Source organism: Heterodontus francisci, chromosome 25 (genome assembly GCF_036365525.1).
Source record: "Heterodontus francisci isolate sHetFra1 chromosome 25, sHetFra1.hap1, whole genome shotgun sequence".
NCBI lineage: Eukaryota > Metazoa > Chordata > Chondrichthyes > Heterodontiformes > Heterodontidae > Heterodontus > Heterodontus francisci.
In genome coordinates this window covers 76,937,159-76,955,105 of record NC_090395.1, presented here as the reverse complement: position 1 = coordinate 76,955,105, position 17,947 = coordinate 76,937,159, and positions in this window count along the sequence as shown.

Below are 17,947 nucleotides of genomic sequence, written 5' to 3'. Positions count from 1 at the left end.
CTAATATATATCAGGAAAAGCAAGGTTCCCAACACTGATCCCTGGGGAACTCCACTACAAACCTTCCTCCAGCCCGAAAAACATCCATTAACCATTACTCTCTGTTTCCTGTCTCTCAGCCAATTTTGTATCTCTCGCTCCCTTCTCAAATTATGTGGTTACAATTGTTACTTTCCAGTCTGCAGGAACCCTTCCAGAATCTATAGAATTTTAAAAGATAACCACCAATGCATCCATCATCTCTATAGCCACCTCCTTTAATACTCTGGGATGTAGCTCATCTGGACCAGGGGATTTATCAACTTTCAATCCAATTAAGTTTTTGAGTACTACCTCACTATTGATACTAATTTCCTTCAGTTCCTCATATTTACAAGTCCGTTGGTTCTCTAGTATTTCTGGGAGATTTTCTGTGTCTTCCTCTGTGAAGTAATTGTTTTGTCTCTCCTCCATTTCCTCATTCTCCATCTGTCTCCACCTGCAATGGACCCACATTCGTCCTTGTTAATCTTTTGCTTTTCACAGACCTCTATGCCTCTATTAATAAAGCCTAGGATACTGTATGCTTTATTGACTGCTCTGTCAACCTGTCCTGCCACCTTCAATGACTTATGCACATATACACCTAGGTCCCTCTGCTCCTGAACCCCCTTTAGATCTATACCCTTTATTTTATATTGTCTCTCCATGTTCTTCCTACCAAAATGAATCACTTCACATGTCTCCACATTGAACTTCATCTGCCACTTGTCTCCCCATTCCATCAGCCTGTCTATGTCCTTTTGAAGTTCTACACTGCCCTCCTCACAGTTCTCAATGTTCCCAAGTTTCGTATCATCTACAAATTTTGAAATTGTTCCCGGTGCACCAAGGTCTAGGCCATTAATATATATCAGGAAGAGCAAGGGTCCCAACACTGACCCTGGGTAACTCACTTCAAACCTTCCTCCAGCCCGAAAAACATCCATTAACCGCTACTCTTTGTTTCCTGTCACTCAGCCAATTTTGTATCCATGTTGCTACCGTCCCTTTTATTCCATGAGCTACAAGTTTTCTCACAAGTCTGTTGTTGGAAGTCCATGTACACCACATCAACAGCATTGCCCTCATCACCCTCTTGGTTACCCCTTCAAAAAACTCCAGCAAGTTAGTTAAACATGATTTTCCCTTAACAAATCCATGCTGGCTTTGCTTAATTAGCCTACATTTGTCCATGCAACTATTAATTTTGCCCTGAATTATTGTTTCTAGATGATTCCCCGGCACTGAACTTAAACTGACTGGCCGACAGTTGCTGGGCTTATCTTTACATCCTTTTTTGAACAAGGATGTAACATTTGCAATTCTCCATTCCTCTGGCACCATCCCGTATCTAAGGAAGATTGGAAAATTATGGCCAGTGCCTTTGCAATTTCCAGTCTCACTTCCCTCAGTATCGTTTGATGCAACTCATTTGGTCTTGGTGCTTTATCCACTTTAAGTATAGACACTTAGTAGTTGGCAGGAAAAAAGACAGAGGCGCAAGGGGAGAGCCAACTGTGCAACAGCCCCAACAAACAAATTTCTCTGCAGCACCTGTGGAAGAGCCTGTCACTCCAGAATTGGCCTTTATAGCCACTCCAGGCGCTGCTTCACAAACCACTGACCACCTCCAGGCGCGTATCCATTGTCTCTCGAGATAAGGAGGCCCAAAAGAAAGAAGAAGAAGTATAGACAGCCTACCCAATACCTCCTCCTTATCAATTTTAAACCCTTCTAGTGTGTGAATTATCTACTCTTTTACTGTGGCCTTGGTAGCACCACCTTCCTTGGGAAAGATAGATGCAAAAAATTCATTTAATTAATTTAAATTCATTCATTTAAATTCATTTAAAATTTCATATCCAATCTACGGGTCACCTGATGCTCTTGTTAAAGAAAAAAAATCTTTCCGTTTCTAAGCAAAATCATCCTTCTCACTGAGAAACATTAACACTTACAAAATATCAGAACAGATGGTCAGGCAGTAAATTACGAGGAGAGTTGTTATTTTCCCATCCAAACTTGTGAAAATATTTAAAACTAGATAAATATTGTGATGGGATAAAGAGAAAGGTGTTTATTTGGTTGTCAGAAAGTTTAAAAGGCAGTGATTGTAAATTTTTGTTGTTAGGGGAAGGAGCCCATTCAACATGGAAACCATTCAAACCTGATAGTATTGCACTGCAGCTCAGACCTCCACAGCAGCACACTGGTAGTAAGTTCAACTGGCATATTGTCCATCAAAGGAGAGAGGGTTCCAGAACAGGGCCGGAACATTAGGGACCAACGAGCCTATCCTGTTTTCACAGGCCACTGGATGGTGACCAGGAGCAGGGTTGTTGGGGTTTTCCAGTGGTGAAGCAGACTGTGGGGCTGAGGCAGAAACATTTGATTCATTGAGCTGCTGTAATAGAAAGAGGAGTTTGGAACTCTCCTTACACTTACCCAAAGTGTTCCACAAGGGTGAATGAGGTAAAGTGATGACAGAGTGGGTCCCCAAATTCTCCACTAGGAGACGGCAATAGGTGTTCTTAGTGATGGTGCAAAGATTTGGTCATCTCGGGGTCAAATGTGACACCAAAGTGACGGAAAAACTGGTTTAGTCTCGCACTGCTGCTAGGGAGAGGGATGGAGTTGGTAGGTTGGGAATAGAGTTTGGAGTGGAGAATTCTGTGCTGTAATGACTCTATGACTCCATGTTGCAAAGAAAACCTGGCCTCCCTTCTCCCTAGGGTTGATAGTCATGAGTTGGGGTAAACAGGTTTAACATAAGAGGGCTATCAGTCCAACCAGAAGATTGGTTAGCTAACAGGAAACAGAGAGTAGGCATAAATGGGTCATTTTCTGGTTGGCGAGATGTAACGAGTGGTGTGCCACAGGGATCAGTGCTGGGGCCTTAACTTTTTACAATTTATATAAATGACTTAGATGAAGGGACCGAAGTTATGGTTGCTAAATTTGCTGATGACACAAAGATAAGTTGGAAAGTAACTTGTGAAGAGGACATAAGGAGGCTACAAGGGGATATCGATAAGTTAAATGAGTGGACAAAGACCTGGTAAATGGAGTATAATATGGGAACGTGTGAAATTGTCCACTTTGGCAGAAAGAATAAAAAAGAAACATATTATCTAAATGGTGAGAGATTGCAGAGCTCTGAGATACAGAGGGATCTGGGTGTCCTAGTGCATGAATCACAAAAGGTTAGTATGCAGGTACAGCAAGTAATTAGGAAAGTTTATAGAATGCTATTGTTTATCGCGAGAGGAATTGAATAGAAAAATAGGGAGGTTATGCTTCAGCTATTCAGGGCATTGGTGAGACCACTCTGGACTACTGTGTACAGTACTGATCTCCTTATTTAAGGAAGGATGCAAATGTGTTGGAGGCAGTACAGAGGAGGTTTACTCGACTAATACCTGGAATGGTCAGGCTGTCTTATGAGGAAAGATTGGACAGGCTCGGCTTGTATCTGCTGGAATTTAGAAGAGTAAGAGGTGACTTGATTGAAACATATAAGATCCTGAGGGGTCTTGACAAGGTGGATGTGGAAAGGATGTTTCCCCTTGTTGGAGAATCTAGAACTAGGGGTTACTGTTTAAAAATGTGGGGTCGCCCATTTAAGACAGAGATGAGGAGAAATTTTTTTCTCTCAGAGGGTTGTGAGTCTTTGGAATTCTCTTCCTCAAAAGGTGGTGGAAGCAGAGCCTTTGAATATTTTTAAAGCAGAGGCAGATAGATTCTTAATAAGCAAGGGGGTGAAAGGTTATCGGGGGTAGGTGGAAATGTGGAGTAATCAGTTCAGCCATGAACTTACTGAATGGTGGAGCAGGCTCGAGGGGCCGAGTGGCCTACTCCTAATTCGTATGTTTGTATGTCCGTATAACCACGAGTAACTCATTGAAAATTGAACAGAAGATCTACTTTCTTGTATAAGACCTGCATCATCAATGTGGAATCATGAGGCAGCACAGATATGAGATGGCCTCAAAAAATTTCTGATTTATTAAAAACTTTGGACCTATTTTGTAAATAAACTGTCAAATGCACAAACTGCCCCTGTGTTTAGGTTTAACCGATCAGCGCCTCCTGTAAATAGCAGCTGTGCTTCCCGCTGCTTTCTCTGAGGCTTTACACAAGGTCAAACCGAGCAAGTCTCAAACATCTTCAGATCGACAGTTTCAGTGCTGACTTCATGGAGCTGAAATGTGTCTGTTAGTGAGCTTGTAAAAATGCATTGTTTAAACAGAGAGGTGTTTCTTAAAGAACCATCAGTCATTGTCTCCACAACATCACATGTTTGACAATGGGCCCACAACAGTGAGAGCTGTGTTGAGTGTATCCCATACACTTCTCCTTTAAGACCCTTAAAGACACAAAAGTGACTTTCATGCCATGTCTGAGTTGGATTCAAAGGCAGGTCGTATGGTTGCTGATGGCAGTTGTGTTGAGCATTCAATGACCTGAATGGCATCTTAATATGTTCAGGGAATATTTGAACATGGTAATGACACTGCTTCATGTAATATGGATGAAACATAAATATTGAGCGACACTAAAAAGGCAAATTTCTTTGGCCCACTTGCTATATAATATTAAGTGACGAACAGTGAGGAACTGCAAATTACAAATCAGCCATGAAGAATTGGCCAGCTCACTCCTGGAAATATGTAGTGGTCACCTTGTCATACTGAAGGATTTAAACATAATGAGCTTATTAATGTTGAAATATTTGATGTTAGGCAAATGCTGGAAAATGATCTTTCGAAGCTATTTTAGACTGGTATTTTATGGTGTTTGGCTATGGCTTAAACATAAATGTCTGTATATTAAAGTTTTGTGTCCAGAATGTGTCCATCACTTTACTGATATCACATTTCAGAAATATAATATCAAAGGGAGATGGTGATTTCCTGCTAGTTTTGCAACCTTGGTAACTTGGTCTCTCACAAAACTAAAGGTGATCATGAAGCTGTTGGATTGTCATAAAAACCCAGTTCGAGGGGCTAAATGGTTCAGCCTGTTTCGATATTTCCAGGTTCTTGTGTTTAATTGGTTCATTAATGTCCTTTTGGAAAGGAAACTTCCCAATCTTACCCGGTGTGGCCTATAGGTGATTCCAGCCTCACTCCTTACTTGACTCTTAACTGCCCACTGAAGGGATCTATCGAGCTAGTCACTTCATAATTTTGAAATTTTACTCTGTATTTGAATATCCAAGTCATTTATATAGATGAAAAAAGCAGTGGTCCCAGCACTGACCCTTGGGCAACATCACTGTCTACCATCCTCCACTCTGAAAAATAACCATTTATCATTACTCGCTGTTTTCTGTCCTTAAGTTAATTTTTTAAATCCAATTAGACACTGACCCTCCTATTCCATGAGCCTTAGTTTTGTTAACCAGCCTTTTATGTGATACTTTTGTCAAAGGATTTCTTGAACTCCATATAGACAACATCCACTGCATTTCCTTCATCAACCTTCTCTGTTACTTCATCAAAAAAATCAATTAGACTAGTCAAACACGATTTACCTTTTGGTTGACTCTAAGATAAAACTCAGTTGATGCTCTGTGGCAGACTTGTTATCTGGGAGATGGGTGAGGAAGGTTTATGGTAGTCCAGCACTGCAGGTACTGCTGGTAACTGACTAACCAACTTCACTCACTTACAAGTAACCCCACAAACCAGTGCCCAATGGGCAGGGTGGATTAGCAGTGAGAAGCTGCCGAGTATGAGGGAATTAGGTTATCCTGCCAGCCTGTCCATTCAATTTGCCTCTTTTCTAATTGGTACTGCCAACTCTTTGGAGAGAGAGAGAGAGAGTGGAGTGACATACAATACCCCCGAGATCTGGCCTGTGACTTTTCCAAAGCTACGATGGGGAGGTTAGTTTGTGGCTGTGTAAGTTATTCTGGGCCATTCCACATAGTGCAGGCCTGAACAGGACAAGGAATGCATTATTATTGCTTTCCCTCTCCCACACAAGAAAAAGCCCTCAGTGAAAGAGAAAGAAAGAGAGACATTGGGACCTGATACACCCCCACCATTCCCTGATTTCCTTCTCTTTTGATGGTTTGCATCCCGGTAACAGCACAGTGGCGCAGTGGTTAGCACCGCAGCCTCACAGCTCCAGTGACCCGGGTTCAATTCTGGGTACTGCCTGTGCGGAGTTTGCAAGTTCTCCTTGTGACCGCGTGGGTTTTCGCCGGGTGCTCCGGTTTCCTCCCACAGCCAAAGACTTGCAGGTTGATAGGTAAATTGGCCATTGTAAATTGCCCCTAGTGTAGGTAGGTGGTAGGGAATATGGGATTACTGTAGGGTTAGTATAAATGGGTGGTTGTTGGTCGGCACAGACTTGGTGGGCCGAAGGGCCTGTTTCAGTGCTGTATCTGTAAAAAAAAAATTTTTTTTAATGGAATTTCACTCCTGTGCAGAGCAAAGTAGGAGAGGGAGAGAGGAAAATTTGCACAAATTTGGTTTATATACTCTGGAGTTTAGAAGGTTGAGAAGGATCTAATCGAGGTCTTTAAAATAATAAACGGATTCAATTTGGTAGAGACAGAGAAACTACTGCCTTTGGTGGGGGAATGCAGAACAACAGGACACACAATCTTAAAATTAGAGAGAGGCCGTGGCAGGAGTGAAACCAGGAAGCAGCTCTTCACACAGGGGAGTGGAAACCTTGAACTGTCTCCCTAAAAGGCTGGGATGCAGTTGTGGGGGGTGGGGGTGCTAATTGAAATCTTTACTGAACTGAGATCAATGGATTTTTGTTGCATAAAGGTGTCAAGAGACATGGAGCAGTGGCAGGTAAATGGAGTTATGGTACAGATCAGTCATGAACTAACTAAATGGTGGAACAGGCTCAAGTGGCTGAATGGCCTCATTCTGTTCCTATGTTCCTATAAGAGGCAGGAAGAAAGCCCTGAACAGATAGGAGTGATCCCGCTGAAGAGTCAGCATGTGCAGGTGGAAGGTGAAGACAGGAGTTACTGTCACTCAGGTCAGATGTGCTGATGAAATGCTAAGTACTGGGCAAGGTGTCAGGCATCTGAGGAACTGCAATGAAGCAACCAAGCTGAGGAGAGAAGTAAATTGGAAAAGAAAAAAAATTAAATCAGTTTAACAAGGAAAGCCAGGGCTGATTTCTATAAAGAACCTCTTGAATGCAGGAAAAATTAAACTGTAATGAAAAGCAAATTAGTCTGATAATTTTTCGAATGGATTCTTCACATGAGCACATTAAGCCAGTAGCTTGAATTCAGGTAAATTACAGTTAGTCGAGAAGTTAGAAAGTGGAAAAATTCTGATAATATAAATGGACTATATAATAGTTTGAAAAGAATTGGTTAAATTGTAAATGAAAGTGCAGAAAATGATTGGGGTTTTTAGAATTTTCCAAAGATAAGCAGATTATTAAACTGCTGAAAAGTAATTTCCAGAGAAAGATTGGAGACTCTATGGGGGAGCAGGAATGATTGAGGAAGTGCTTGTATTTTAAATTCCAACCCCCCACCCCTCTTTTCTCTGTCCACTCCATGTGTGTCCAACAAGCTGAGGACATGATTGGATTAAACTGTGATGCCCTTCAAGGTCAAATAGCTGGCCAACACTTGCTGCTTTAATGAAGTAGGCTGGACAAGGGGTTCAAACCAATATTCCAGACTAGATCAGCAGCTTCAGGAGAAGGGAGGAGAAAGTGCATAAGGGCATTTAAGTGGACATTGGATAGACACATGGATGAAAATGGAATAGTGTAGGTCAGATGGTTTCACAGCTCGGCGCAACATCGAGGGCCGAAGGGCCTGTACTGCGCTGTAATATTCTAAAAAAAAAAATTAAGGGAGGGGTCAGTAACAGATATAGTTAACCCACAATGCTCAGATGTTGGACAGTATTTTGTTAATATTATAAGGCTTAACATTGTCTATTAGTGACATCTGGTTAAAATATAATAAAAAGATACCCGAAACATGATATTAACTCCGGTCCCAAATGAGAATGGGGTGTGTGTGAGGTACACAATCTTTGCAGTAACCTAGTCGCTCAATTCTCACTGACCTTGCACTGAGTCCCATTTTAACAGACTCATATTGACCATCTAATGATGCTCATACATCCAGCAGGTCGAAGCCTCACCAAAATTCAGCAGGTCGGATGTGTTGATGTAGATCAGACCCCAAATATATTTTCGAAGAAGGGTCACTGACCCGAAACGTTAACTCTGCTTCTCTTTCCACAGATGCTGCCAGACCTGCTGAGTGAATCCAGCATTTCTTGTTTTTGTTTCAGATTTCCAGCATCCGCAGTATTTTGCTTTTATTTACCCAAATATATTTTAACACTGAATGGTGTGTTTGATATCGGACTCACCGGGAGAACCAAGTACAGAGAAATTACATCCCCGGTGAGAGTCCTCACCTTCAGGAGAGGAGGAATGAGGAATTAATTTTTTTTTCCTTCTCTATAAACAAGCTCACCCCTTGCATTCTGAGCTTGTTCTTGCTCAGCCAGTTACCTGAATGTCGGAGGCACTCAGAGGGAAGTCCAACAATATTCTGCTCTTTAAATAAAGAAAACACAAATCCTGCTACAAGGCACCAAGCTTTAGGATGAAATTGTCTCCAAATTCGTTCCTGAGCTGAGATAACAAGACCTGTACAATTATCAGCAGCTGTTTTCTGTGCACTCTCGCCATTAGCTATAGATGGTGTAAGATGTATTCCTTGAAGCAGAGAGCTGGATATTTCTGAGCCCCTCACAAGAGAGGCTTCTCAGGTTACCTTGGGCTAAGATTCTTATCTTAATGTCAGCAATCTGAATTTTTGAAAGAGAAAAGCAACTCTTGTGCTTTTATTTTAAAATTGTTCTCTTTCTAATATGCTTTTTGAGTTTAATAATGAAGTGGAGTTAATGTTTGATAGCTTTTGATAGAAGAAATGAAGTGAAACTTTTTCCAGTGGCAGGAGGGTCAGTAACCAGAGGAGGCAGATTTAAAGTAATTGGCAAAAGAACCAGAGGCGGAGATGAGGAAATTTATTTTCCACAGTGAGCTGTTGTGATCTGGAACGTGCTGCCTGAAAGGGCAGTGGAAGCAGATTCAATAGTAACTTTCAAAAGAGAATTGGATAAACACTTGAAACAGAAAATAGTGCAGGGCTATGGGAAAAGAGCAGGGATTGGAACTAATTGGGCAGCTCACACAAGCATGATGAGCTGAATTGTGATGGAATATAGGAAAAATAGGCTTAATTAAGTAGAATTTGGAAATAATTAGTGTATTATGCCTTTTAGAAGTAAAGATTGAATAAATGTCAGTTTTCAGACCTCACTGAAATTCCCCTTTGAAAAGGTAGAGTTAAATATTTCAAGGTCCCTGTTAGAATAGAATTTTTGTTGCCAGGGAATTGGGAGGTAAACACACACATTGGGCTGAATTTTATTGGGGCACAGCGCTCCGTGGCAGTGCCCTTTGAACTCGGCAGCGTGCCCGCATTCGCCGGCCGTTGCCATATCGCGGGGGCTTGTTTCCATAGAAGCTGCGCGCTGCCCCCCCATCACCCTTCCCCCCCATAATACATGGGGAGAGGTGGGACATTCGGTGCAGCGAGAGTTTTTGACCGTTGTGTAGCAGGTACTGGGGCCCTATTTTAAACGCTCCAGCACCTGCTTCCTGACAGCTGTCAAAGAATATTTACCTGAACTGTTGAAGAGTGCAGCTGCTGTCAATCTGGCAGAAAAGCAGAAAGTGCTGCAGAAATCCAGCAGGTCAGGCAGCATCTGTGGAGAGAGAAGCAGAGTTAACTTGTCCAAGTTCACAGACCTGAAAGTTAACTCTGCTTCTGTCTTCACAGATGCTGCCTGACCTGCTGAGTTTCCCCAGCACTTTCTGCTTTGCTGCCACATACTTACCCTGCTGTGTCCCAATGTCCTGTGAAGTTGTGATCCTCTTCTTCCACTCAAGTGTAACATTCCTTCTAGTGGGCGTGCCACACCTGGGTGATAATTGTACATTTGCATATTCAAGGACGTGAGACTTAAATAGACCTTAAAAGGTATTACAGAGGTTTACAGAGAAAACACTGACACAAATGGGAATGCACAGGTGTCACAGCAATGTAAATACATCTTTCAATAAATGTTCCTCACCAACATGTGTGTTCTTTTCTCTGTGTGAATGATGTGTGCCAGCAGTTGGACCTTCAGGAGAGCCAACGTATGCAATAACATCATTGCCATGCCACCATTACTCATGAGTGTCTCCACGGACTCAGTGACATGGACATTGGCTCAGCCAGCTGCTGCCTCTAATGGTTTACACAGGGATGTTGCAGATGTGGACTGTTGCACAGCAGGTGAACGAGGGTGATGTGTGGCTTGCAGAGCTCATGTTGGTTCCTATGGAGCAGACAGCATTTGTCTGATAAGCCACTTCCATACATCCCTAGCTCACTGCTAGCCCTGCGTGCAGAGCCTGGATGCCATCTGCCCTCCCATGCGTCTTTCATGTTGTAATTCCTCAACGTCCTCATAGTCCGAGGAGGAATCCTGTTGAAGGTCTCTCCTCATCATGCCAGGCCTGGTCGCTATTGGGTGGGTAGTTGTACAAAGCAGCAAAAAAAGGAGCTGGCATTTTCGGCCCATAGTACAGGGCATCACATATCCATCCAGGAATTGGAGGCGCTGTTTCAGCATGCTGATCTCCTGCTCGATGGTGGCTCATGTAGCTCAGTGGCTGGCATTGTATCTCTCCTCTGCAGCCATGGTGGGGTCTCCCACTGATGTTGGGAGCCATGTCTGCAAAGAATAGCCCTTATCTCCAAGAAGCCACCCCTTCATCTGAGCCAGTTCAGTGAACAGCGGAGGCAACTGGGACTGGCACAAGACCCAGGTGTCATGGCAGCTGCCTGAGAAACGGTCTCAGATTCGCTGCAAGCATCCGCAGTGTTCATATACCAGCTTCACCTAGATTGAGAGGACTCCTCTAATGGTGACGTCTGCAGGTGGCAGCCTGGCGGGAGGCCTGATGTCCACACGAGTGCAGTCTATGAACATTACAACCTATGGTTCTCCAGCAATGGTGCCAGGACCAATGACCCTCTGGGCAGGGCTGTGAGAGTCCGTCCTGAAGTGGACATCCTCACTGGCCCTCCGGTGCAGGGTATCGGTGACCTCCCTAATGCAGCGGTGCACTGCCGACTGTGTGACCCCACAAAGGTCTCTGGTGGACCCCTAAAAGGCTACAGAGGCATCAGGCTTGAGAACCGCTGCCACTATGGGGAACTGATCATCCTTGAGCAGGACACAGAGACGTGTCATCATCCTCTCTCTATACTCAATCTCCTCTGGCATAGGTGCTCTGACATCCGATGGCATGTCATGTGGGGCCTGTAGATGCACGGCAACCATAATGGCGAGCTCCCCTTGGGGGCTGCTGTTCACAACCGGGGTCCTCTACATGGATTGCACCTGCCTGTTGGTATTGCCCCAGGTGCATATGGATCCTCATGTGCAGAGCATCACACAATGTAGGATGAGCCATACCTATTACCATGTGATAAATAAAGTTGAACCCTGCACGTATTCGAAGGTTCCTAACAGGGCATGGATTGGTGTTGACGGGTACATCAGCTGCTTTCCTGGATCAACTATGTGGCGTGCCATGGCATTGCCCATCTTGGCCAACACTCGGAGTGGCACAGTATGACCACATCAAGATCCTATCAGCTGAATCGATTGCCCCCACCATCCATAAAACCTTAATGCTCCTGCCTTTTTTGGCACCCTCCCACACACAAGTTGCCTAGTGTGCCATTGCCCCCTCATAAACACAGAACATACACTGTTAATGGAGGAATGGTACACGGTACCTCCCTTTATGCCAGCACAGCTTTCCCTCCAGTAATCCCAGACCCCCTTCCTTCCAGAATGCAGAGTTAGACCCCTGAATATCCCCCCTCCCTCCTCCCTTCCGTAATGCAGAGTGAGGACCCCTGAATAACAGAACTTACCTTCGTTGGCGACAACTACTGCCTCTGAGGACCCGCTGGCTTTTCAAATCGTGAACAGGATGTTATGTGATGGCCACCCATTCAGCGCAAAATTTGGAAGTGTCAGTGGAGAGGCAGCGGGCTGCATAATCAGCAAAGGTAAGTACTCTTTACCATATGTTAATTGTGTTGCCGCCGCAGTTCGACGGGGGGTGGGGGCGCACCGAGGTTCCGCTGCTGCCGGTAATATGCGGCGGGCCCTTCTCGATGTCACGGGTCATGGCGGGCCTCTCCCCGCAGCATTTTACCAGCCCCCGCGACGTGATCCGCAGCGTTGAGGGGCCGGTAAAATTCAGCCCATTGAAATATCCTGTGTGACCTCAGTAAGAGGTAGCAATAAACTTAATTAGTTTATGGGATTGTTGATATAGATAAATTGGTTCCAGTGGTTGCTTTAAGATACCATAAGAAAGGCAATTATAGAAAATGGACTTACAGAAACAAGAGGTCAAGTAAACACAATTATAAACATTTTGACCAGATAAAAACTCACAACTTCAAATTCCAGTAAAACATTAAGTGGAAATGGTAATTAAAAATATGGATTTTAAAAGGAACACAAGAAGGCCACATTAATGCTAGAAGTCAGATGACACCTTAGAAGTAGTATAAAACTGAGAGGTTTTGAAAGCAAAGTTTAGGGATGTTGCATCCTCAAACAACACGTCTCACCCTATGCCTTACTCGGGGGATTTAAGGTAAAAGTTTACTTTAAATTTTGATGGATATTCTGGATTTTCTATGATAATTTTGCTGTAACATTAGCAAGGTTAAACTTTTGGATTCTATGTTAGAAATAAGAATGTGTGTTACATCTCTTTGTAATATTTGAAATTGTGATTATACTTATCCACTTAAGAAGTTTATTACATGTTCAATTCTTTAATAAATCTATGAAAGTTAATAAATCGTCTCATGTAGCATTCTGTTTACAACTACAAGAACCCCCTCTCTGTGTCTATTTAAGTGGAGAGATATGTATTGAAGAGAGTTTCCCAGACCCTTATAATATCTGGGATATTTGACTTAGCCACAAATATTTTTAAAATAGGCTATCCGAAAGATGGTAATATTCTCTGTTGGTTTTCTTTCTTTGAGGGAAAGCTAGTACAACTCTTTGGACCCAAATAAGTGCCTAAGAATTTGTCTGGCTTGAACTTGATTAAAGGAGATTCATAGGGATGTACTCCTGATTTGGTTTAGTCCCTGGAGGGGCTAAAGTCATAAATCACTTCAGAATGGCCTCCTTCTGTGCTGTGGAATTCAATGATTCTATGATTCAAGGTAATGGAATGTTTAGCTAACTGAAACTATAAAGGTGAATTTCACACAGGAACCTAGAGGATTTTTTGCCCCAGTCTTCTCCCCTCCTGATGAGATCGGCTACAAGTCTACACCATTAATTACTCCATGAGTTTTGGGTACCCTAGTTTAGAAAGAAAGACTTGCATTTATATGGGTGAATTTAGTGAGGCCATTTGGAGCAGGAACAGTGAGGTTGAGGCCAGAGAATTTCGTTGTACGTGTCTGCCCAGAAATCCGACGTCGTGTTGACAGTTCTGGATTAGTCAGCAGCAGGAAAGCCCTGGCATGACAGGAATCTTATTTAAATTACTGACCACTTAGTTTCAATACATTAGCATCTAATTCATCGCCATTCAATGGCGGGCCTGGATTTAAGTGGACAACGGACAACCTTCATGTTTCTTCAGAGTCCCAACTGTTGAAAGCTGGCAGCATCAGGGCGAGGTCCCAGGGTAGGCAGTCATGACCAACACTGCATAGGGGAAGAGGGTGGAGAGGAGGCCATTGTCAGCTTGCTGTGCTTTGCACTCTGCAAGAGTGGTGTGTGGTCTTGGGAGGTCTGCAAGCGGGGGCTCATGGTCTCGCGTGGGAGTACTGGCTGAGAGTGTCTAGGGTGGAAGAGCTGGGCGCGCAGGGTCTCTCATGGGTGGGAGTCCGGTGAGCAGGGTCTCGGTGGGAGTAGCGGGCGAGCAGGGTCCCGGGGGCAACTCCAGGTGAGCAGGGTCTCGGGTGGGAGTAGTGGGTGAGCAGGGTCTCGGGTGGGAGTAGCAGGTGAGTAGGGTCCCGGGGGGGGAGTCCGGGTGAGCAGGGTCTCGGGTGGGAGTAGCAGGTGAACAGAGTCTCGGGGGGGAGTCTGGGTGAGCAGGGTCTTGGGTGGGGGTAGCGGGTGAACAGGGTCCCGGGTGGGAGTAGCGGGGGAGCAGGGTCTCGGGTGGGAGTAGCAGGTGAACAGAGTCTCGGGGGGGAGTCTGGGTGAGCAGGGTCTCGGGTGGGAATAGCAGGTCAGCAGGGTCTCGGGTGGGAGTCTGAGTGAGCAGGATCTCAGTAGGGAGTCCAGGTGAGCAGGGTCTTGGGTGGGGGTAGCAGGTGAGCAGGGTCCCGGGTGGGAGTAGCGGGTCAGCAGGGTCTCGGGTGGGAGTCTGAGTGAGCAGGGTCTCGGGTGGGAGTAGCAGGTCAGCAGGGTGTCGGGTGGGAGTCTGAGTAGCAGGGTCTCGGGTGGGAGTCTGAGTGAGCAGGGTCTCGGGTGGGAGTCCAGGTGAACAGGGTCCCGGGTGGGAGTAGCGGGTGAGCAGGGTCTCGGGTGGGAGTAGCGGGTGAACAGGGTCTCGGGTGGGAGTAGCGGGTGAGCAGGGTCTCGGGTGGGACTCTGTGTGAGCAGGGTCTCGGGTGGGTCCAGTTGAACAGGGTCCCGGGTGGGAGTAGCAGGTGAGCAGGGTCTCGGGTGGGAGTAGCGGGTGAACAGGGTCTCGGGTGGGAGTAGCGGGTGAGCAAGGTCTCGGGTGGGAGTGGCAGGTGAGCAGGGTCTTGGTTGGGGGTAGCAGGTGAGCAGGGTCCCAGGTGGGAGTAGCGGGGGAGCAGGGTCTCAGGGAGGAGTCTGGGCGAGCAGGGTCTCGGGTGGGAGTAGCGGGTGAGCAGGGTCTCGGGTGGGAGTAGCGGGTGAGCAGGGTCACGGGTGGGAGTAGCAGGTGAGCAGGGTCTCGGGTGGGAGTAGCGGGTGAGCAGGGTCACGGGTGGGAGTAGCGGGTGAGCAGGGTCTAGGGTGGGAGTAGCGGGTGAGCAGGGTCACGGGTGGGAGTAGCGGGTGAGTAGGGTCTAGGGTGGGACTCTGTGTGAGCAGGGTCTCGGGTGGGAGTCCAGGTGAACAGGGTCTCGGGTGGGAGTAGCGGGTGAGCAGGGTCTAGGGTGGGAGTAGCGGGTGAGCAGGGTATAGGGTGGGAGTAGCGGGTGAGTAGGGTCTAGGGTGGGACTCTGTGTGAGCAGGGTCTCAGGTGGGAGTAGCGGGTGAGTAGGGTCTACGGTGGGACTCTGTGTGAGCAGGGTCTCGGGTGGGAGTCCAGGTGAACAGGATCTCGGGTGGGAGTAGCGGGTGAGCAGGGTCTCGGGTGGGAGTAGCGGGTGAGCAGGGTCTCGGGTGGGAGTAGCGGGTGAGCAGAGTCTAGGGTGGGAGTAGCGGGTGAGCAGGGTCACGGGTGGGAGTAGTGTGTGAGCAGGGTCTCGGGTGGTCTGCAAAGGGGTGGGTTGGTTTTGGGTGGCTGTATCGGGTGTCCTAACTGTTGGGTGAGAGGATTTGGTGCCCATACTGCTGGATGAGCGGGTCGGCTGTCAGCAAGGGTGGGCACTGAGCAGCATCAGGGAGTCTCCCAGGAGAAGTAGCAACGGCACAGCTGCCAAGGCAATGTCATCCTTGCATCGACAGCGCTGTGGAGGCCCACTGGTCACCTGGCATGGGTCTCATAAAGACTGACCTTTTGGATCGCCATGGCGTGATGCAGCGCCTTGAACAGAGGAAGGGCCAGGCGGCAGCTGTGTCTGCCTGTGAAGCTCCCGACAAGAGCAGCAGTAGCCAGCCATGCCAAGAAGGGCCACCTGTGCCAGACTGTGTGCCGAATATCTGAGCAGCATTGTCAGCAAAGACTGCAGTTCTCCAGGGAGGCCGTCACCAACTTATGCGCCCTGTTGCAGGACAGGTTGCGACATGGAATTTCGGGGTCACCCTATGCCAGCTGCCCTGAAGATCACAGTGACGCTAAGCTTTTACACTTCTGGATTATTCCAGGGATCAACTGGGTACATGTGTGGCGTCTCCCAGCCAGCTCCCACCACTGCATCAAGGAAGTGACTAATGCCCTGTTCAAGAGGGCTGGTGACTATGTGCTACCAGACTAATCCTGACAGTCGGGCAGAGAGGGCTATCGGGTTCGGGACCATTGCTGAATTCCCCAGGTGCGAGGTGTAATAGATTACTTGAATGTGACCATCAAGGCTCCAACGAACCAGCCAGCCACATTTATCAACAGGAAGGGCTTCCATTCAATCAACGTGCAACTGTTCTGTGACTACCGAAAGTACTTCCTGCAGGTGCATGCCTGCTTTCTGGGAAGCAGCCACGATGCCTACATACTTCAACAGTTCCAGGTGCCACAATTTTTCAGGCCCCCCCGCAAGCCTTCAGGGCTGAATTCACGGGGACAAGGGCTATCCATTGTAGACAGGGCTACTCACGCCTGTGAGGAACTCTCACAATGCAGCGGATGAGAGGTACAACACTTGGCATGGGTCCGCCCAAGTGACCATCGAGAAGGCCATTGGGCTGCTGAAGATGCGGTTCGGCAGCCTTGATCAATCTAGTGGAGCCTTGCCGTGTGCCCCAGCGAGGGTCTTCTGTATCATGGTGGTCTGCTGTGCACAATCGAACACTGCAGAGGGGGTGGTCTTGAGTTACAAGGGCATGATTGAATGTCAATCCTCAACTGAAGAGGAGGAGGAGGGAGTTGAGCAGACAGCACTGGATGTTGAACCCCTTGCAATGGAGGCCAGGCTTGTGGAGCGAAGGGCCAAGGAGGCCAGAGACAATCTCCTACTTACCCACTTCCTGTCACTATGAGGACCCCTCAAAGTAAAATTAATAAAGACTCACCTCAATGCATGAATTCTGTTGCCTCCTTTCTATTTGCGTTCCATGCCTAGCGCCCAGCGGAATCACATGCTGTGGCCCATGGGAGACGCTTATCAAATGAGGGCTGTGACTACATTGGCATCCACGAAGAGGTTCACAATTAATGCTTGATGGAATAATCACTTTTACAATGAATGTTAATTTCAAAACCAAAAGAGCTTTATGTGATGAACTAAATGTCAAATTTCAAACACCCGTGAAACCCCACGTCAGAGGACTGCATTTTACATTTCTGCCACCGATGTAACAATGGCGGTCTGCCTGCGCGGACCGCATGTTGCGGAGCCACCGTGTTATTCAGCGCAGTGGCTCATTTAAATTACCGGTCAGACAATCTAACCTGATGACGTGGAGGAGGTGGAGGGTCTGTTCCCAGCAATGGCATCTGCAGTCTTTGCACAGGTGCTGACGTCAATTGTAAAGGTCTTCGAGCGCGACAACGCAATTTAAATATTTAAAGAGAAAGTGATGTTAAAAAATAAAGTAAATTGATCCCCCCCCCTCCAATAACCATAGAGTTAATTACCTGCCCTCTTCCGCCCCCCCCCCCCAAAACACTTACCTTGTGCACCTGACCTTCTGCCCATCAAAGTTCAGAAACTTTAAACTTTAGCCCTTCCCACCATCACCTACACCAATGAAATGACTCTGACTCTGCTCCAATACTGAAAAATGTACCTGCTCCCCACCCCCCTTCCCACCAGTGTTTCGTCTCGGATTCCTGGACAGGAATCCGAAGGCACGGGAATACCAGCCAATGGCACCAATATCGCTCCGGGATGGATGGCGAGAGCGTAAGTTTCATTCATTCCTTTATTTAAATTTATTTGCATATGGGGTGCCGCCAAGAGGCGCCGCCAAGAGGCTTTGTCACCACCGGCAATATTGGG